The sequence below is a fragment of the Centruroides vittatus genome, unplaced genomic scaffold (assembly GCF_030686945.1).
Source record: "Centruroides vittatus isolate TY-2023 unplaced genomic scaffold, ASM3068694v2 scaffold_2906, whole genome shotgun sequence".
Classification (NCBI taxonomy): Eukaryota; Metazoa; Arthropoda; class Arachnida; order Scorpiones; family Buthidae; genus Centruroides; species Centruroides vittatus.
The window spans coordinates 106,666-129,664 of record NW_027122695.1 but is presented as its reverse complement, the minus strand read 5'-3'; the positions used below and the strand labels follow the sequence as shown (position 1 = coordinate 129,664).

The 22,999-nt window shown below is 33.0% G+C and overlaps 1 long non-coding RNA gene across 1 annotated transcript; it reads right to left on the bottom strand.

The window, feature by feature from the left end:
- Nucleotides 1–3,344: 3,344 nt before the first annotated feature.
- Nucleotides 3,345–3,710, bottom strand: LOC136987935 (uncharacterized). Its single transcript, XR_010882702.1, has 3 exons — nucleotides 3,660–3,710; nucleotides 3,494–3,583; nucleotides 3,345–3,427 (listed from the first exon to the last, which is right to left on the bottom strand). It is a non-coding gene; the product is annotated as an uncharacterized lncRNA (long non-coding RNA).
- Between the last annotated feature and the right edge of the window lie 19,289 nt (nucleotides 3,711–22,999).

The following is a 22,999-nucleotide window of genomic DNA, read 5'->3' as shown; positions in this document are numbered from 1 at the left end:
ACAAGTCAATATTAGTTTGTCTTCATACAGTTTCAAATACATGATAGTGGCTTATATACCATAAATGCTTCGTCTGGTAAGCCAGATGAAACATTATGAAAAAAAAAGAAATTTTTCTAAAATGAAATACTGCTTATATGGTTGAATATAAGCAAAGAAGGTATTAAATTTAAAAAAATCTTGTAAAAGTGCTAGAATAATTGCTTTTATGCGGTATGATAATATATTTTTAAAATTTTGGCAACACTTTACGTTATGTTCTACCTGACACAGTAATGGCGTAATGGCTCATCTATTTCGCGCTATATCATCGTTGCAGTAATTCGGTGAATATAATATATACATTTTTTAAGTTATATATTGTTTTTGTAAGAATTATATTTAGTTAAATATTTTGTTATTTTTTTGCCAATAGACGGCGCTATGTGTAACTCAAAAGATTTACTGTAAATAAAGATTAATTGATTCATATCACTATTTGAGTGTGAAATATACGACATGATCTAAGTTAAAAGAGTTTGAACGTAACTACCGAGTTTTGTAGCAATTGGTCGAATGGTCTAGGAGTGTACAGAGAGCAAACAAACATACATCCTCATTTATCTATAGAAATAATAGTACTGTTGCTAAACCTAAAACAGTACAGTATATGCCAAATTTATAAAACATTGTTTTATTCAATGAAATTTTAATATTTAAAATGTTAAGTGTCCATTATGTCTTCAGATTCATAATCTATTGCTTGTTGCAAAGGGAAAATGGGACAGTTGCCACATGAAGGAGATTGGACACTTGACCTTCCTAGAGTCAAGTAAAAATTTCTTTATATAATCTAAAAGTGATTGCGATATGTAACCTTTAATCCTCAACGATAACTTTTGTCTTCTTTTTTAACTTTTTTCACCCTGTAAGCACTAAGAGGGTTTTTTTTTAACAAGCCCATTTTTGGTTCAACCAGGCGAACAATGGAACGGCTGGGTGGTGAGGGACAGAGCCCGACATTCACTTTCCGAAAAATTCCTGGATATATTTTAAGCAACAGCGTCTTTGTTACAACTTAACGATTTTTTAGTATATGTTTTATATGTAATTTTTATAATTTTCAGTTATTTATATTTTAAAGATAATCTTTTATTCGTTGCTATATTTAATTTTAAATGAAAAATCTGTATTGAAACTTCATATTCTTCGATAGGAAAGTTTGAGGAAAATGACATAGAAATTAAATTTTCGTAGTTTATTTTAGTTTACCGAATAAATCGAATAGTAACGAATATCCAGTTTTATTTCTCGATTGTTATTCTGTCGAGCAATCGGGGTCAGTTTCTGGAAATAAAAAAACTACCACAAAATGGGTGTCGCATTGACGTGGCTTTGTGGCTTAACGTGTGAAAATTTTCTCGAAGTTCTAAAGATAATTTTTTCCACAGACTAAGAACACCCGACAGAAATTTGAAATGTTTTTAAGTACAGTTTTTTTAAGCAGTTTTTTTTGTCAATTACGCTAAAACACAAAGCAATAAATGTGTTGAATCTATTGTTTTATTCAGGTAAAAACGGAAACATAAAACATATTGTGTCAATTTGAGAAAGATCATGGTGGTATGATTAAGTAAAGATTTTCCATTATATGGTGAGTAACCAAGGCTGCTCAGAATGCTGATGTCAAACTTCACAGCAGAAAGTTATACCAATAAACGTTGCGTTGAACTAGGCCTACTTCTAAAACTAATGAAATTAAATGAATAGTGACGCATGAATACGTATTCTGTTCGTTTGATAATTTGGGTAACGTAGATATTCAAGTTTTAACACTGATCAGTAGTATTGACAGGTGTAATTGTAATACACGTGGACCTTGATCCCAACCAAATTTCTCGAATTTCTAGCATTATGTTCAATACCGTATATAATGAATGCACTATATATCTAAAAATAAAAAATATGGAAAAGTTAATTGATCCGAAATTTATTTTATTTAATACTAAGTATTTGTTTTTATTTCTAGGAATGGAAGCGGTATTTAATAATTAGTTTTTACTGCGAAATTCTTAGCAGTTGTAAACAAACTTATTTATTATCATTAAAGTACAGGTTTTCACTCAAGCGGCAATGGTATTTTGTGCATAAGAAAGGAATTCATTTTGAATAATATTGCCGCGGCTAACTCTTCTCGCCGTGTCATTCATGGTGCAGTGGTCAGCGTTGTCGCCTGTCAAACGGTGGGTTTTCCGTTCGACCCTCTTTGACGTGTGTTTTTTTTTTTTTTTTTTTGGATGTACATTCTCCTGGTCTGAGAACCAATGTAACTCTGTTATCATTTACATATTTCAACCATGTCCTCACCGTATATAATCGCGAGCTCTCAGGTGGAGCGACACCTTATCAGGCACTGCAAGCTGCAGTGAGTGTAAGTTTTTTAAGTGAATAAACACCCCTTTGTATTCTTATAGACTGGTTGCTGTTCGTCTACGCAACAATATTATACTAAATCTACTTAATAAAACGCAATTAAAATTCAAAAATCCATACTCAATAAATAGGTTTCCTGTTAACTGGTAATTCGAAATTATCAGAAAATATTTCTAGTTTTCTGTCAATTGATCGTCTGTTGAGAAGGGAAGTGAGAGTTAGGGGTACGCATTGAATGGTTTAACGACTTTTTTATATTTTTTAGTTATTCTACTGGATTAATTAAAATTGTTTGCTCTGTATTATATTTCTGTGTAGTTGATAATAGAAGTAATGAGTATATATATTCAGCTTACATATGAAAATTAGAACAGTGTACAGAAGATTATACTACTGTGGTGCTTACACAATGCCAAAATAAATTTATTGTAATACCATTTAATAAAAAAGTAGTCAGCTAAAAAATTAGTAAATTAAGTTTTTCTAAATGTGTATAATTGTTTAATTATATATTCTTCATTAATAGTTCTGTTTTGTTTTTCTTATTTTACATTATAAGGTGATTAAAATTTTTAACCCTTTCCATGACTCGAGTGAGGAAGAATTTCCAAAATTTCCTTTTTAGTGTGCATTTGCATGGAATATTTAACTGTATACTAAATTTCAACTTTCAACTCGTAACCGTTCGGGCTCGGCGCTTATTGTTATTATTATTATTATTATCAACTCAACTCAATTATATTATAAGATAAATAAAATATTATTCGAAAATTTCATTCTAATTTCAACAATTAAAATCATCACGATACGAAAACAATGTGACAAGTAACGATAATAGTTAATCTAATTTATCACAAAAAATTAATTAAGATTTATTAATTAAAATGTTCTGAGAAAAATTATATTCAAAACGATAGATTCTTGAGTATTATTCTCAGTAAGAGCAGTTTTTCTTCGTGGACACGGTCCTTAAGTTTAAGAGACTCGAATACACAGAATTCAGAGCGCTGGACATCTGCAAATTCAAATTTATATATAGATAAGGTATTAATATATTGAAAAAGCTAATTGTCTCGCATACCTTAACTGGAAACTTCTTGGTAACATCGAAGAAACCGTTGACAGATAAACATAAAGATGCCTTCCCAAATCGCTTCATAAAATTGACAATCTGTAAAAAAGTTTTTAAAATTATTTTATGCTAATTAAAAAGTAACGCTAATTCTATTTTATAACAGAAGTTTTACTTTTAATTTCTGTTCCAATTTCAGATCGCATGGAGCGAATCTTCGAATGTCCTGAAACGATGTTTGCATCTGAAAGAAAGAAGAAAAACATGTTACAAGTAGAGTAAAACATAGAATAGAGCATTTAATGCGATACACAAATTACAATAGATGTGAAAGTGGATAGTAAAAATCCTATTAAAACACAACCAAACGTTATTGCGACACAAACTATGCACAAGGAAACTCTTAATGCAAAGTCCATTTTCGAAAAAATCAGAATATAATAAAGTAGACTGCTTTCCATTATTATAAAACTGTACAAAATTGTCAATACGTAATTAAATGAGCCATTCAATTGATTCACATAGTTCCAAAGTTCATTGTGTTGGATCATAATTTCTTCTAATTCTGTTTCCAAATTCGGATCATTCATTTTTAATAGTTGCAGATTTTCAGATAGCTTCTGGAAAATCGTCATTAATATGATTATAAACAATAAAAGAAAAAAATAGAGATATGCTACTCCACCGATAATTAAATTACTGAAAATTCCAACTTCTACGCTGCAAAAAAGTGCTTCTTGCCGGTACAACTTTCCTTCCTCTAATGCAGGATAAAAATAAAAAATAATGAATGCTTGACCACAAATAGATAAACATACAACAATAACAGAAACGGCAATTCTAGTGTATTTAATCACGTCGTACAATTCTTTACGACAGAAATATTCCGATTTCGTCAATTTAAACTTCGGGGTTAATTTTACTCTTTTTATAATACTGAAAGCGAGAGCGAAAGTTAAAACCAAAATAGCAATACCCATTTTGGCAAAGATGACGTTATTCTTGATTAATAAGTACAACGATTGACAAGGAATCGTCTCTGACAAAACCGGAATTGTCATGGAAATCATCAAACAGAAATGCATCCAGTAGAAACATTCGATGAAGAATGAATGAAGTTTTGTTATAATTGGGTGAACATTAACGTCATTTTGGTGGTGGCAGGAACGAGGGACAAAGAATGTATATCCGTAAACTCTTGCTATAGAGGTAAACGAAGATAAAACGCAGTTCAAACATATCTCTTCTTCTGTGTTCAATTCATTTCTTTTTCTATTGTACTCACTTTCGGTTTTAATCTTTGTCAAAAAGTTTTTCATTATTTCGTAACACTCACGTAATTTTATGCAAATATAATTAGAAATGTAAATTATACGTTCGTTAGATTATTAAAGTCAAGCGTAAAGATGTTATGTGTGTCTGTAAAATGAAAGATTGCAAGAACTGCGCGCAGATAAAAATGCAATATACTCGTGTTACGATCAATTAAACGATTGCGGATACCAAACCTGAGTTTGGATTTGTCCTTCATCGTAATTACAGTAGTGTAGTGAATTCAAGGTTAATGCAATAAATATATAGCATATTGTGTTTCCACACGGAATCTAAGCATTAATAACTGTAGGATAGTAAACTAAAGGTAGATTTATGTTTAACCGCAAGAACCGATGCTAAATTACGACGAAATTTTAATTTCGTAATTTATATATTATATATTTAGAACTCATTAATCAATTGAGTACTTTTCTGTTTGAAATATCTTTTATTACTAAGCCGAGATTGTGTATCTTTATCCTTTTATTTTAGGTACCCAAAATGCAATTCGGACAAGTAATTCTTAAGGAAGTTTTAACGATTAATTCTATTAAAGGTAGTGAATGGTCTGATCATAATAAACGTAATCGCCAACTATTGACCGAGTGAAGAAAACCACTAAATATTGGTAGTTGATCGTGTGGTTCGTGCTTGCCAACGAGATGACCATGTGGAGTTTTACGGGTTTTCTTCCTTAAATAGGGGCCAGTTTCCCTTAAATGATCTTCCGGAAGTTACTCCGCCTTCGCTTTTGGCAGATCGTCCATGTGTCGCATTACCGTAACCAAATAAAGTAAACATAATCAAAATAGAAGCAATCCATTTAGTAATTCTGCAATTCATTTAGGAATAAACCGAATCCTCATATTAATAAATCTTTCAATGAATGGGTTCGCTCGTAATACTTATATTGAAATGGACTCCCATCGTCTTGGCTTTTAGCTAATGAGAAGAGACAACAGCTATTCTTAGTGTAAATCTATTTTATTATATAACTAGCTGACCCGGCCACGCGTTGTTGTGGCTCAAAATGTATCTATTATAAATGTGTAACACTTCCCCGTGGGGGGAATTTCAAAAAATCCCTTTTTAGTGTATATTCTGTTGACGTCACCTATTAAAACGCAATTAAAAACGCAAAAAACCGCATGTAAAAATAGTATAAATAGAAGCCGAGTTCTTCACGGTAAGCCTTAATCCTGTCCCTTTCCCCGCTGGGGAATATCGAAAAATCCCTTTTTAGTGTATATTCTGTTGACGTCACCTATTAAAACGCAATTAAAAACGCAAAAAACCGCAGGTAAAATAGTATAAATAGAAGCAGAGTTCTTAACGGTAAGCCTTAATCCCGTCCATCTCCTCCCCCGTAGGGAGAATTTCGACATGTATATTATATAAAAACACGTGCATATTCGAATGCAACGTTGTGTCAAAATTTCAAAGGAATCTGTAGGAACAAACAAACGTTGTATTTTATTTATATAGATAGGTAGAAAATGATCTGCTTAGATCCATTCTCACAGAAAAGCATAATGCCTCACAGAAAAGCAAACTTAGGTCGTCTGAAGTTAGCGCCATCTGTTGGACATAAAAGCCTTAATCCATATATAAATATATTTTTGAAAGGGGAGAAATGGAGATCTTCACATATGCCACAAACCTTCGCGGAAATGTATTAAACAACTTCCCAAAGTTTCATGGCAATCGGATAAATGGTGTGGTAATGCATGAAGGACAAACACACACACACACACAACACACACACACACACACACACACACACACACACAGACATACATTCGTTTTTATATATATAGATATCTATAATATGTAGCAGTTAAACAGGAGCAAACCTCCGGAAACTCTACAGTCCATTCCATTTATGTTTCCAAAGTAGTTACAATATGAGTCTGTTTACGAATAATTTTATTACATTTGTGTTAAAAAGATAACTATAGTTAGCATAAATAACGCCAACTATTGACATTAATGGTTAATTCATATAATTGTTTACTGGTATAAGAACTATTGGTCTTAATTATATTGTCTGCATTTGTTGCACCAAAATAGTTTGCATCCAGATGTAATTCTCCTACTTAATGATGTACAGTATTTTTAATGTTTCCGAACTAAATAATACTTATTAAATTGAAATTCAAGTTTTACAAACTACTACGAATATTATAGAAGACCGTTTTACTCTAATGTTGATTTTACAAAAAGTAGGTCAGACCAGGACAGTTAGACTGATGACGTAGGCTGTCGCTTTTTGAGGTTGCATCGAGCTCTCGCGATAGCGTGATTTACAGAAGTCACATCTACTTTTTTCTGACTCGAACCAATTAGGAATATTAATTTTTTTAACCAATCAGATGATGGCGGGAGGTTTAAATTCGATTTATGTCGATAGATGGCCGTCTAAAATTTCATATTTATTTTAATTTTCTTTCTTTTATTGTAATTTCTCGACAACTAAAGGATATTCCAAAACAAAGTTGGAGAATCCAACTACTTGTGAAAATTCTACGACTTCACGAAATTGTCCAGGTATTTTATATGAATTTTTTTGCGGATATATACGTCGCTTACTGCTGAGTGGATATCTCTAATCCAAAATCTTCATTCGAATCTTCGACGAAATCTTCTAGCTAAATGAAACGAGCCGTACAAACAAAATTTGTAAACAGTGTCGTTATCGTTCGCCATCTTGAATACTGAACGCGTGCGCCGAAATGTAAACGGATTGCCGCTTGTGTGGTTGTGCTGCCGCGCCGCATGTGTGCATCCTCCTTAAAGTGTGGACTCAGGTTGGACTATAACGTACTTGCTGTTGAATAGGACTCGAGAGTTTTACGATTGATACGTTCGTAAGCGAAAGTCGAAAAGTGCTCTTCCAACGGACCTGTTACGGAATTATTGTCGGTTATAACTTTGATTTGGTGCTTACGTGGAAATCTAGTCTGTAAACGTTGTTTTATTTGGTGTCATCGAGGGTTACTGTGTATCTACTTTCTGTATTTTTGTTTCGTCAATATAAACGTTCGTGAATTGTCAACCCGATTTGGTGTTTGAACTTTACTGATGTCTTCTGAAAATTCTTTTTAGGAAAACTAGCCCATTCTTAGGCTTTACAAGCATAGCAAAAACTCAAAAAAGCCAGGTGGAAAACCGCCGTTGGGAGGTACAAACCCACAACCAAAATTCCAGTGTACAGGAAACGGAACGGCTTGTTTACTGGTAGACAGTTTCAGAGTATAACAAGGCAAAGAACAAAAGGCGAAAAATTCGATCGTTCGAGTACAATTTGTTAAATGGACACTTTATTATGATTAATAATTAAAAGAGTTTTTTTAGAATAAAATCTTATATCAGTCGGAAAAGTTACGCAACTCGTTGCAAGGTTTTTCAAAGCTATTTTGTTCAGATTATCTCAGCTATAAGTAAAAGGTATTATTATATTGTGAATTAGACTAGATATTTTGTTCTCATATCTTGAAATTCACGAATTTTATCGATTCCTTTTCCCACGTTTCTCCTTCAATTATTTATCGAATATAGAAATAGTGCTTGCAGTATTTCTATATTAGTGAATTAAAGAACCATACGATTAATTACTTGTTATATCTAGTGTGTTTGTTATAAGCAACATAAACTTCAATTTATATTAAATGTAATATAAAAGGCATCACTGGACCTTTATGACACGAATCTTATAAAATCCGTCAAATTATTTAAACAAATGGAAAAGTTTTCGTTTACTGTTATGTATATTAAAAGTCGAAATTTCAATCGAATTCTTTTATACAGCAGTGTAGACTGAAAATTCGTATACACGTGTTTCGCATAACACACGAGACATTTGTAATTCAATTATCATTTACACCGAAATATTACAAGACATTTTTCATTAACATGCTACCATTAAAGAAAATGGAAAGTCTATAAAGCTATTCGAAAAAAGTTGAAAAGCAAAATGCCTGGTTAATATAACTTATATATTGATTCTTCCATCCCCTACTTGTTTCAGACTGTGTTCCGTCAATTGCGATTTTACTAACCACGCGTTTTACTTGTATTCTGAATAGTCAATCTCTCTCTCTCTCTCCCACGTTAGCTAGGTGTGGATTATATAGTGCGATGACATAAATGGCACTTATCGTCACTGAGAGACAAAGTGAAACTTAGGATCATAGAGTGACGATAATTGCCACTTAGTGTCACAGAGTGAGGTAATGCGCAACTCAGAATCAAAAAGTGACGTAAAGCTTAGCTTAGGGTCACAAAGTGAGGTAAAGCGCCACTTCTTTTTCTTCTCTCTGGCTTTCATAGTCCTCGCAAGACCTTGGTCTCATACAGGATTTTCATCCATTCCCCTCTATTTTGAGCCTTTTTTTTCTCCAGCAGCTCACACTCACCTTCTCAAATCATGTTCTTCATCCTCATCCCATTTTTTTCCTGACCTCCCTCTTTACCCTTTTCCCTCTGGTTTTTCTCTATACTCTCGAGACACATTTCTTTCCGGGTTCATTCTTTCCAAATGCCCAATCCATCGAAATCTCCCTCTTTCGATTTCTGTCACAATATCAGAATTTTCATATAAATTTTTAAGTTCTTTATTACTTTTTATTCTCCACTCTCCTTCTCTTGTACTGGCCCATATATTCTTCTCAAAATCTTCCTCTCAAATCGTCTCAACTGCTCTTCCTGCTTGCTTGTCAGCGTCTATGCCTCGGAGCCATACATGATTACCGGTATTATAAATTCTAATTTTATCTTAATCGACTTATGTTTGTGAATCAAAGAAATTAAGAAAACACGGTTTCGAAAGATTAATAATTTTTAGATTTTCTTGATTTTACTTTTTATTCGAATGAAAGTAATTTCGTTTTTATCCTTAAGGTGGCGCTTATAATTTTAAACGGCTGGAATTTGTTTCGAATGGTAAGTCCGTTTTCTTCCAACGATTTCGAAAATATTTTAATACTTTAAACATTTTGTGAGATTAATACTTTATTATCTAATATTTTACTATATTAATGTTTCACATCAATAAAGTAACTTCTTGATTAACAATAATTCTATTTATTAAAATGAACAAAATATTAATGAAAAAGTTCGAACGAAATTGTTTTAGCCTAATTTAATTACAATTAAACATAACTCACCAATTTGATTGCCGAATTACATAACATTTACTCAATTATAACATGAAATTTTAATGCAGAAGTGAGATAAAAATCAATATTAATTAAAAGCTAAATTATGATTATTTATTTGTGTACACATTAGTCCGGTCAACGACACAGGCAGGAGGCCTGGATTAACTATATATCAACTTCAGATGCAAATTGAAAGTCACGTTGTTTTAATTCAAATGTTTCTTCCGGAAGGTGTTAGATAGATGGCCGGCCGGACTCTACTGCTGACAGGAAAAGTATAATATACAGAGGAAACCAATGTTAATTTCAGGCGAAGAGCATATATTTGAAATTAAGTAAATTTAAAACATAAGATTAAAAAATGCAGCCCGGCATTGTGACAATGTCACAATAAATAATTGCTCGTTAGAATATTAATCTTATATTTAAAAGAGAAGGAGAAATCGACACAAAACGGCGTTAAAGAACTTTTAATTCTTTCCAAGCGCTTTTGACATTTTTATAATCGTCGTCTTCAGCCAATAACTCAATTCGAATGCTTTTTCAGAACAAATTTAAAGTACAGAAACGAAACGGTATTAAGAGAATGGAATACAAAACTTAGAAATTTAAAATTTAAAAACATTTTCAAAAATATCACGTAGTGTCTACGCGCGTGTGCTTAGAGATTTGGAGACAAATAATAATAATAACAATAAACATTTATTAGTCATAATAGGCCATGGCCTGTTATTACAGGGGGTTATAACATAGAATGTATGTTCATTGATCATAACCATACTTATAACACATTTGGTTTTATCTGATATCTTATTACATACATTAATTGGATCGATTCAAATACTTTAATCCTTAGAGGATTGTTTACAAAAGGTTTTTGTATAATTATATATTTTGTGAATCATCACAGTATCTGCATCATGGAAAAATGATACATTTGATTTTCTTCTGTAATGAAATTTAATTGATTTAAATCCGCATTATCTCTTAGCTCATAACCTTTTTACATTCACAGAAAACGTGATACTTAGTGACTAATTCTTGACATTGGGCAGATACTTTTGGAAATTTCGTAGATTCTATTATTAATTATAAACATATTGCTATTTAATCTCAGTTGAATGAAAAACTTCTTGACTGTAAACGACATATTGAATAACATAGTTATTATTGAAGGGGTAGTTTAGCAATATTTTATACTATTTAGGTTCTCTTCTCCTATGTATTTCTTCAATATCTTGAGCTAGTGTGATTTCCAATGCATTTTGTATTAGTTGCTTCCTTATAAAATGGCTAATGTTTGAATTTTCTAATAATGGAGCTATAGAAACTCCATTTTCATTAACTATATTCTTCATTTGACTAATCCAGGTACTATTTTGAAGTTTTTGACTCATTTTTTTATACAGCAAATATAATAATTTTGTTGGTAGGTCGCCATTGTCTCTGATCTTATATAGAAAATGAACAAATCTTTTGACAAAGAAAGGAGCTAATCTAAATCTATTGAGTTCAATTCTAAGAGCATAACCAGCAATATTGTAGTCCGGAGTAAAAATTTTTCGAATAAATTTATTTTGAATTGATTCAAGTTTCTTATAATTTGTTAGACTCCAAATTGGTGATGCATAGGATATCGCATTAAAATTATAGAGGTAGACAGTCTAAAATAACTAAATATATTTTTTAGCTTAATGTGTGTACAAAGTTTCACCATGTTATTAATCAGACAATTTGATATGTAAACGACTTTTTTATATTGCTTTTCGAATGACATTGTGGGGGTCAGCGTAATTCCCAAAAATTTTGCCTCTTGTGCTATCCCTAATTGTACTTTGTTCAACAAGAATGATGTGCTTTTTTTGGAAGTTTGGATCCATTGCGAAGTATCATAACTGAGGATTTTCTTGGATTGATGCTTAATTTTAATGTATCAAAATATTTTTGTTACATTTTAAATTTTTCTTCGAAGACTATTGTTGTGGGTGCGACTATTACGATATCATCAGCATACGCGATGGAGTGGATTATTTGGCTGTCTATATAAAATCCATCATCTTCTTTCTCAAAACACTCATTTATATCTGCTAGGAAATAATTAAAAAGATGTGGAGAACTCTTTTCACTTGTAATGCTGGCCATTTCTTGTCAAATTGTTTAATTATTACTTCGTAGTGTCCGAACAATTGATCAATTATTCTAATCATACGTATAATACTGCAATAACCACTGAGTCATACGCTTTTTCAATGTCCAAAAACAACGCAAAGACTTTTTGTCTTTTTTTATATAATTGCGTGTGCTTAGAGATTTGGAAACAAATACATAAAAAGGTGTAAGGAAGTGGAGATAAGCGGTTAATTAGTATTATTTATTCGCTTGTACAAATTGACACAAATGTCAGGCATCTCGAGGATGGGGGAGTTCCACGGGGACAATAACGTGATGAAGAGTAACTCCACTAGGCTCTTTTCACTGCGGCTCCTCAGTAATACAGAGCGGTCCCAAAGCGGGATGTGGCGATACTGTAAGACATCTTGGACAATTCGGTGTCATACATTTCCACTGCCAGAGAATGCTAATGTTCAGCAAATGGACAAGACAGCATTCTGGTGGTGGCTCCTGTGTAGTAAGGGCTACCACCAGAATCTAATATTTCTATTATAGAAATAAAAGTGAGCATAGAGAAATAAATCAAATCTCGTTAAATACATTTTATGATACATTTATTACCGCTTTGAGACTCTTACTAATTTCAACTCATTAAGTAGGGTTAATAAGGCAGAAATTAGTGGATATTTTTATCGGTATTACAAGTGAATTTAAACAACTAAGAAATGTTTTCTGACAAATTTCTAAAAATCCAGAACAAAATATATTTAAAAAAATTACATTAACATAAAGCAGATACTAGCTCAGCCAACAATTGAATTAAATTACACTAAATACAAATAAAAATTTCATGTCTTCGCACATCCACAAGAACATAATTAGCTATAGCAGGGTAGACTTTTTCTTCCAGGCTTTTCCCTGCTTACTAATACGTAAATTCATTAAAAGTTTTTTTAAAAATAAGAAATGTATTTACATAAAAACTGATTAATTATAACAGTAATTAACATTACATCGTTAAATAATATTTTTGCTACTTTTTTACTGTCTCTACGACTGCTGGTGTAGAGTTGAACTAAATGTCACCGATTTAACAATTCCCTACACTAAAATAAATAATGTTGAAAATGATTAACATTTAGCACTCAAATGTTTTGTAAAGAACTAATTTTGATAAAATTTTACGACTGATATCATCATTAGTGAATATAATAAGCAGTTTCTCTTATAAAAACTTCGAATTCCCATCACATTTTTAAAAGCATTTTATTCGAACTTTTGGTTCGTTTCATTTGTAACTTTAACTTAATTAAAGCATCAATATGATTTCAAATAATATTAAATGTTACTATTAATAAAAAATTACTGAGACTATAAAGCAAATACTATTTAAAGGTTTCGTTAAGACAGACAGAGCTATAGACTATTGACAATACGGATCCCTAAAACAATAAATGTTTGCAGACACATGAACTGTACCTTTACTGTACGTTACACATATATTTTACATAAATAGATGTCCACAAATATAGGATCATGCTTGTAGGACCATTCCGAATAATTTTATTGCCGAGACAAGAACAGTGTCAATGTACATTTACCTGTACTTACAAGTATGATCAATCCTGGAAAGCACCCTATTTAGGCGATGGACTACTTTACTGATGATTGACAGGGGTAAAGGTGCATCATGTGACTGGTCAGCATACTTTACCCCTCTACCCCTACCAGATGCAAGATGACTCATGGTATACCTTCCACCTGCGAATGATTGAATAAATAGTCCAACGCCAAAGGGGAGTGCTTTCCTGGGTTGGTCAGACTGTACTTAATTTCTATAAACATTATGATACCTTTTTAGTAGTCTTTCCAACTTGTCGCAGAAAGATCTTGGCCACGTGGAGTTTTCCTCGTCTTTTACGCCTAGATAGGGGACGGTTACCCTTAAAAAACCTCGCCCTAGGCAGATCGCTCAAGTGTTGCGTTGCGATAACTACATAAACAAACATATACGCATGGGTATTAGGTTTCATGGAAAGAAAATTCAAATTTTCATAAGTGAAACAACTCAACATTATTTATTTGGGATTTTCTATATAATAGACATTTTGTACGCACTAAGTGTAAACGGTAATCAGTGATGAGGTTGAACAAGCTCTGTGAGAAAGTACTGTAACTCGCAAACGTAAGAATGGATCAATTTGAGGAGCTGAGTTTGGGAAAAGCTGCGTTAATAAATAATCAGTTTTGGGGCTTCAAATTCCTGGGAAATAAATAATTTTGATGAAAATTTACAATAAAAAATTCTCTGCCTATCTCTTTTTTCAATTTTACTGTTTGAAATAGTAATTTACAAGCTTCTTCCTCTTTAAATGTATTATTTCTTTCAGTTTCTTGTGCATTAAATAAGAACTTTCATCTTCAACGAACAGGATAAACCAAAAGTAGATGGACAGTATGTGTTAATATTTATTGAGATTACATATACAATTATATTTACTTATACAATACAATACAGATTTATCAACGCAGATGCTCAAACAGCTATTTATCACAATTTACACAGCTTGACTACATTTCACAATTTCACGCTTCGACAAACATTTATGCACAAATATCTTTGTGTATTAATTTCTTGATGCTTGTAACTTTTCAACCATAACAATAACCAAGTTAAATATACTCCCTTATTTTAGTATAACCTAACACAAATCCTATTCCAGCTACTGTCTAGTTATTTTCGGTTCACCCTGTATAGAAAATATTGTGTATGCCTAAACGTTTTTCTCATTCGATAATTAAATAAGGAGAGGAAAGAAAGTGTGTCAGTAATTGCTGTTATAGAATTGATGAATTCAAAATGCTTTTTAGGGAAACAGAAATGATAATATCCACTGTTAAAATTTATAATGCTAAAATTATGAAACCTCATCTCTATGATATATAATTGTTTGTGAACAAATTGCTGATTGAAATGTGACTGGCTTTCTTCTGTTTCGTTGTTTACTGATAGAACACGTGAGATAATTTTGACACTCGTTTCATTACTACCAATTGCGTGATAATGATACTAGAAAATCTATTTCCTTCTCGTATTAGCAGTCGTATAACACCTGTAATCACAATACAAACTCGTTTAAATATTGTAGAATAAAAAGTTTACAAAAGTAACATATGCTTTTATTTTAATTAATGAAATGTTTCTTGCAATATTTTTTGTGTTTCTTGCAGTAAAATGGAAAAACTAAGCAAAACAAGAGATCCAAAAAGTGAAAAAGTTAAAAGTAAAATAGAAATTATTGATAGCTGGATAAACGGTAATAAAGTAAATGATTTCGAAAATCTAAACGAAACGAAAACCGGAGAATCGTCCGTAAAAGAAACAAAAAAGACGAAATATGTAATCGACGATCCTATAGAAATCAGAGATATCAAGGATCCGGAGTGGGAGAACGTGAGATGTTTGAATACGGATGACGAACGTTACAGCGCAGTTAAAGCTTGCTGGGGTTCGAAAAGCGTACCCAATCCAAACAAGGATCTAACAAAATACAACTACAGATTACGTAAGATGAAGGAGGAGGGTTACAAAGAATCAGTAAACGATGAGAGGAATAGAAAACGAACGGCTACTAGCGAACCGGTGGACATCGTCGATAACAAACGTCGCAAAGTAGAAACAGTCTTTTGCACAGTGATTCAGGATCGGAAGATTGATCAAGAATATCAGCTGTACAAGAAAAGACGCGATGAAGAAGAGCAGAAATATTTAATCGACTTACAAAAGGTCAATTACGAAATCTGCAAAAGCAAACAATTACTCGAACAACAATATTTGCAGAAGATTGAGAAAACGAAATTATCATCTAGTGTTTTGTCACCGGTTGTCCTGCGGTACTTACCGAAGTAAGCGCGTGTGCCGCCAAATTTTTAAATTATTAAAAGTGTACTGTGACGAAAAAAAAGTTGAGAATCACTGACGTAACGTATGGAGAATCATGGCAAAGTATCAGGTGTTACATTTTGAATATAATTCACCAGCACTTCACAATTCGCGTTATTCTTCAGTATTAAAAACATTTTCTATTTATCGTAAATGAACCAAATTTGGTAACCTAACAACGTCAAATTCCGCACTTGATTAATAATGTCTCGCTCATAATTTTCCCGAAACCATTATCTACATGGTTAGTTGCACCCGCATCTATTTCATGACACGGTTGTAATGTTACCAATATACAACACAAACCATCTACATTTAAGCTTTACATCATAATTCTTCGTTCTCTCAGTTTCTTATTTGTATAGTTAATATGGGATAGCTAGAGACTGTACAGCAGTACAGAGTACACCTACAAAATTTGGCATAAGGGTTTTACCAATCTAGCGGATTTCGAAAAAACTATAAAGGAATGTAGTGATAGATGTGATTCCGTTGTCTTGTCACACGATAAATTTTGCTTTGTGACGACAGCAGAAGCTTTCTGTAACGTAGTTATGACGTCGTATTAATGTGCACATAAAATCTAATTCATTAATTTTAAATGTTTTTTTTATACTTTTTTATTTTTGAATCGATATCATAATAAAAATTCAATGTCTATTTCTAATATTTATTATAAAGTTAAATTATATTGCAATAACAATTCATTTCAATAAAAAATACAGATATTAGTTTATAATCAATGTATAAAGGTTAAATAGTATTAGGTTTAAATCTTACTTTTTCTTTAAACATTTTTAATACAATATCAGTTATTATCATTAATGTGGAGCTCCGGATATGGGTCGAGAAGAAAAAATAATAATAATTAAATGTTGTAAAAAGAAATCAACAAACAAAAAAAGGGAAACGAAAAATGAAAATTTTATGTCCATAAAAGGACACGGAAATTTCGTAGAAAGACGTACTTTTCAGGTTTAAACAAAGGGGTAATGTAAGTCTTAAGATCGAACATCTTCGATAGGGGTCGAGTTGACCGTCGGTGTTGACTCGTCCCGCGATCCCGGTTCCGATCCCATTGAATTTCGTCACGAGAAGGAACCAAGTGGAGGGCGAGGCGAGTCGGCGTCGACTTATCGGAGTGGGGCCCGAAAAAAACTAAAAACCGCGCGAATCAAGAACGTGACGTTCTTGGATCTAGGTGCTCCACCTCAGGATTTTTGCGATCCTACAGATCAGCAGCGATCGATTTGTCGACTCCTGGACTTGCGGTCGCTCTTCCGTGACGTCTTGCTTCGCACATATTCGCCCTTCTTCAGAGACTTTCTCCCGAAGCTGTGCCTCACGCCCCGGGGCCGCCGATCTCAACGTACGATATCGAGGGACCGAAAGGAGAACTTCGGACCGTACGGCGGACTCTTGAGGGCACTTTTGATTCGCTTGCCGAGCTGTATTACGTTGGAAAATTTGAAGGACGACGAAGGATTTAAAACTCTCAGAGAAAAGGTCTCTGAGAGTTTCTTCCACTTCCACACGATAGTCGTGACCACGCGACGAACCTGACTAACGCAGTTAGTCGGCAAACCTCACATTAATTAATTAGCACAGATAACAGACGCTGCTCTGAACTGATACCAATTATAATCCTGTGGTTAAACGATCCCATACAGATTACGTTAAAATTTATTAGTAAGCATCCAAGTAGAAAAACGACAAACCAGTGGCTCTGGAGGCAGCTAGGGAGCGCTAGATGCATGGTCTTAACCAAGGTGTGTTAGCGGTGTAACCCTATTGTTAATTTCGTCGCTCGATGATAGCAGCGCCTCAAATAACAAATTTGTAAATTTGCTCATTGCCAGGCTATAACGCGTTTTATATCGACCGTTATTTGCCACATTGAAAATGATCTTTGTTACACAAAAAATTTGTTTTTTACCATCAAAATGTCTTATTTTTATTTACTGTTTATCTGCTAGCTTTCTAACAATATCTTAAACTAAAAACCGACAAAATTCACACCCCCAAAAAAGTAAATTATTCTGATCATATATAAATTACATTTTGTCTACCCTAAACCGGTATAAATACATTTTTTTTTATGTTTATGAGTTTGAACAATTCGTTAAATCGATTTTTAAAAAAACTTTAAAAACTTTACAACAAAATTAATAGAAGTAAAAATTCAGTTTTTTCAACAATAGAAAATTTATCGTTAGACTGGTCAACAATACATTTTGCTCTCGATTGTTATAGAAGTGCATTGTTGACTTTTCTGAGTTGAGGTTTCAGTCGACGGACTTCATTCTAAACCTTTCAACTACGACCGACAAACCGATTGCAATAAATCTTTAACATCGCTATCCTTCTAGAATGTACAACGTTCGCTCGAAGATAAGTGTATATTTGTACATTATAACTATATGAAAAGTCTAGCTTAAACATTTTTATTTTGTAAGAAATCGTTCGCCTGTCGACGGACACGCGAAGAGAAGAGCAAGATTTGCTAAATTCAAGACGTTCCGATCGGAGGTGAGTTCAAATTTGTATATTGTAACTATATTTTGACGAATTTTTAAAGAATTGTGTCTAAACCTGACATGTCCAACCCGCGGTCACGGCCACCTTGACGTTTTTGTGAGACCCTTTTAAATTAGATTCTACAGACTTCTATTACCATAAAAGCGGTGTACTATACATTACCACCTATGGAATTTCAGGACTTTGATTATATATTTGAACTCAGGGGACAGAGACGTGTTCAACGGTACCTTATTTTTGGACCGGAGACGAAAAATGAAAAAGTTACCATACTTTAGTACATACTTTTAATGCTCTCATGAAGACGGCACCATAGTTGCTAGTACTGCCATCTTGCGGTAAACTCTGCAAACCATGACGTCGGTCTACGGTCATTTCCAGTAGGGTTAAACATGCGATATAAGAGCGGAGAGAGCGACGCGACTTCCGATCATCGCGCGATTGCCATTTCGGTTAATGTTACTTATGGCAGCGAACATGGCGGCCGTTTCCACTGTTCGTGCTCTCGACTGACCTCCCGGATGGGAGCCGCCGGCACGGCCGCCATGTGCTAAACGTCACTAGTTATTGATTCACGGTAGTTCTTGAACAAAATAAAAAAAGGGGGAAATGTCTACTAAAGGCAATTTTAACGGCAAGCGACGCGACTCCCGATTGCGATAGCGAGGCCGACTTAGCGGAGAGAGCGACGCGACTCCCTATCATCGCGCGATCGCTGGAAAAAAGTATGATAACTTTGTTATTTTTCGTCTCCGGTCCAAAAGTAGGGTATCGTTGAACTCGTCTCGGTCTCCTGAGTTCAGATATATACTCAAAGACTCGAAATTCCACAGGCGGTAATCTATAGTATCCCCCCAATAAAATATCACATGTACAGTTAAATACATTAATGTGGTGTATAACACCTTATCACGTACACTCAGAAATTAAAACAGCTATTCTTATAGGCCATCTTCAGGAAATTATAGTTCCACAAACAAACATAAAGCTTTCGAATACTCGTGAAATTTAAAGTTTTCGAAAATTTAAAAAAAATTATTACATTAAACGGTTTAACATTAAATAAACAACAAATGACTAATACATTATATAACCAAACAAATGTAAAAATAAATTACTATATCGAAAATACATTAAACTAGTTAAAGCATAACTGCCATATCCTTTTACGGGTTTTTAACTCTCATTTCTTTTTCTATTACTTGTTTCCAGGCCGCTGGGACAGCATTGGCTTCTTTTGCATTTAAGCAATTATCGTTCACTTTACTGTTATATATTTCTATTTTCTCCATACCTAACGCAATCGTCGGAGAATGGACTGTCTTAATTATTCTCGCTTCATTCCATTTCACGTTCGCTCTTTCTGTTTGTGCCATGACTGCCAAAACGGTGTTATTATGTTATTTATTCACGTCATATACTGCCAATACGTATTGCCAAGTTCCTTCTAGTGACCCCAATGTAATCTTTTGTCACTTCCAACGGCTGATTCTCAAAAGGAATTTTATAGACCCTGGCTTTATCTTGCATTCTTATTTCTTCTTTATCATTTTTTAGCAGCCTGGAATGTTTGGCGCTCTATGTTTCCCTTTTTTCTCGTGTTTTTACATCTAAATAATTCTTCCATCACTCCCTCCATTTTCCTATTGTATGTGAACTTGTTGATCCTATCCCTCCTATTATCTCGTCTGCTTCCATGTTGTCTGTAAGTCTTTATCAATTCTACGATTGCGTTTGTTCTGAATCCTAAACATTTTGCTACTTTCTTAATTCTACTTATCTCCCTACGTCGATCTTGTACGTACGTTAGTGCAATACAAGAACGCTCTTTTAATAAGCGCTTTAAACGCTGATACCTTATACCTAAACGGATCATTTGACCATGCTGGCATATACAGTGGCGCAAGCGTGGGTTTTCAGAATACAGCCGTTTGTACACTACCCATTTTAAACTGCATACTAATGTCCACAAAATGTAATTGCATATGGCTTTTTTGTTCCAGTTTTAGCCTTAACCCATGACGATTGTCATTTACTGCAATTAAAAATAATTTAATCCTTCGTTTGTCCTTCGAAATTATCAACACGTCATCCACATATCTCTTGTAGAATATAATTTTATAAAATCTTATGACGTCAGTAAAGTAATAAATTACCACTCCAGCACACCCATGTATATTAAAAAAACATATTCAATACGTAGTCAACAAAATCAAAACACGAACAAGTGATACTACTAACCAAAACATGGAAATAGACCAAATTTATCGCACTTTTCAATTAAATAACTACCCCAATAGAATTATCAACCACTGGTTACACACAACCACTCGTCAAGTCAATCCAAACCAAAGACAAATAATTTACAAAAAAGAAAAAAAATAGATTATACCGCTACGATTTTTGAAAACATCCAGAGAATACTAACATCATATAATATCATTTTAGCACTAAACTAATAAATAAATTCAAAAATTTCTTAAAAATAAAATAATTTCTTAAGAATCAAAGAACAAACTAATAGTAACACTGACGTTTTATTAATTAAATGACAATCTTGTTTACAGCTTTGTTTGTATTGTACGTGTCATCCAAAGTACTATTACATAGGTGAAACTAGCAGATCGTTAAAAGTCTGTATAAAAGAGCATATACGAGCAGTGAAGTATAATTACACCAACTCAGCAGTAGCCACTCATTTCAACCAAACGGGCTGCGAGATTTCACTTAACAGCATCAAAATTCTTAAGCAAGATAAGAATTTTATTTAAAAAAATTTTATGAACACATTGAAATTATTAAAACGAAGAAAACACACGGAATGAACCTAAAATACAGGTGCAGTCAGCAATGACATCTGGCAACCATTCGTAACTAAATAGCAAAGTCCATTAAGATGTTCTACCTCTCTCCCTCTATTGTATCCCACTGTGTAAGTCAACACACTAAACTTTATATGTATGATACAGGAAATACTCACATCTTTTTAACCTCTCCTATCTTGATTATGTTTTCGATACATCTCATCAAAATTATTTAACACCGAAAAGGTATTCCGATATTAATTTTATAAAAATTTCGCCTTTTAATTTTAGATTTAAGTTTTCCATTTTTTTATTTTAGCGCATGTAGTTATACTGTCCTAATGTGAAGCTAAGTGTGGAGCTAGAAAATTTTTAGTTCCATATTTTTCCCCATTTTTTCAAATAATGTTGGTTTAAGTGTCACTATTTCAGGTAATTAAGTTTTATTGCATACCATTGTATGCGTATCCTAATGTTGTAAATACATTCTGTAAATCTGTAAATCTGTGATCAATTTCCTAATATATATGTAACGATAAAACTAAAAAGTTAAGTTGAACCTAAAAAACATATCGGTAAACACCAACAAACCAATCTTTTCCCACTAAAACTGTTCCTGTGTGATATATTCTTAACAAAAACATTGTGCTAAGACAATATATATGTAGAGATAACGTTTGAATTTTAGATCAACACTCCCTTAAACTGGAAAACTGATTTTCTTGTTCTGCAAACAAGCTATCGTTCTTTGGCGCTGTCATTATAAGCCGAAAAAACAAATATATATAGAAAAACACGACGCAAATATGAATATTTTCTTGGCTTTTCTAACTTACAAAGTTTTAATTTAGAATTTTTGAATATATTTTCTAATTGTTATAACGCAATCATTAAAAGCCTAACGAACATATATGATCGTCCGGCTTTAAATTACTTCGCCTCTTTACTTAATTAATTTAAAATCTCTAAATGTTTTCTTTATTTTGTAGGCAAGCATCGTTCTTAGGCGAAGTAATTTAAAGCCGGACGATCATATATTTGGAGAAAGACGAGGCGAACCTAGGTAATTATTTATCTAAAATAATATTTGAAGTTTTAATTTAAAATCTCTAAATGTTTTCTTTATTTTGTAGGAGAGCGTCGTTCTTAGGCGAAGTAATTTAAAGCCGGACGATCATATATTTGGAGAAAGACGAGGCGAACCTAGGTAATTATTTATCTAAAATAATATTTGAAGTTTTAATTTAAAATCTCTAAATGTTTTCTTTATTTTGTAGGCAAGCGTCGTTCTTAGGCGAAGTAATTTAAAGCCGGACGATCATATATTTGGAGAAAGACGAGGCGAACCTAGGTAATTATTTATCTAAAATAATATTTGAAGTTTTAATTTAAAATCTCTAAATGTTTTCTTTATTTTGTAGGCAAGCGTCGTTCTTAGGCGAAGTAATTTAAAGCCGGACGATCATATATTTGGAGAAAGACGAGGCGAACCTAGGTAATTATTTATCTAAAATAATATTTGAAGTTTTAATTTAAAATCTCTAAATGTTTTCTTTATTTTGTAGGCAAGCGTCGTTCTTAGGCGAAGTAATTTAAAGCCGGACGATCATATATTTGGAGAAAGACGAGGCGAACCTAGGTAATT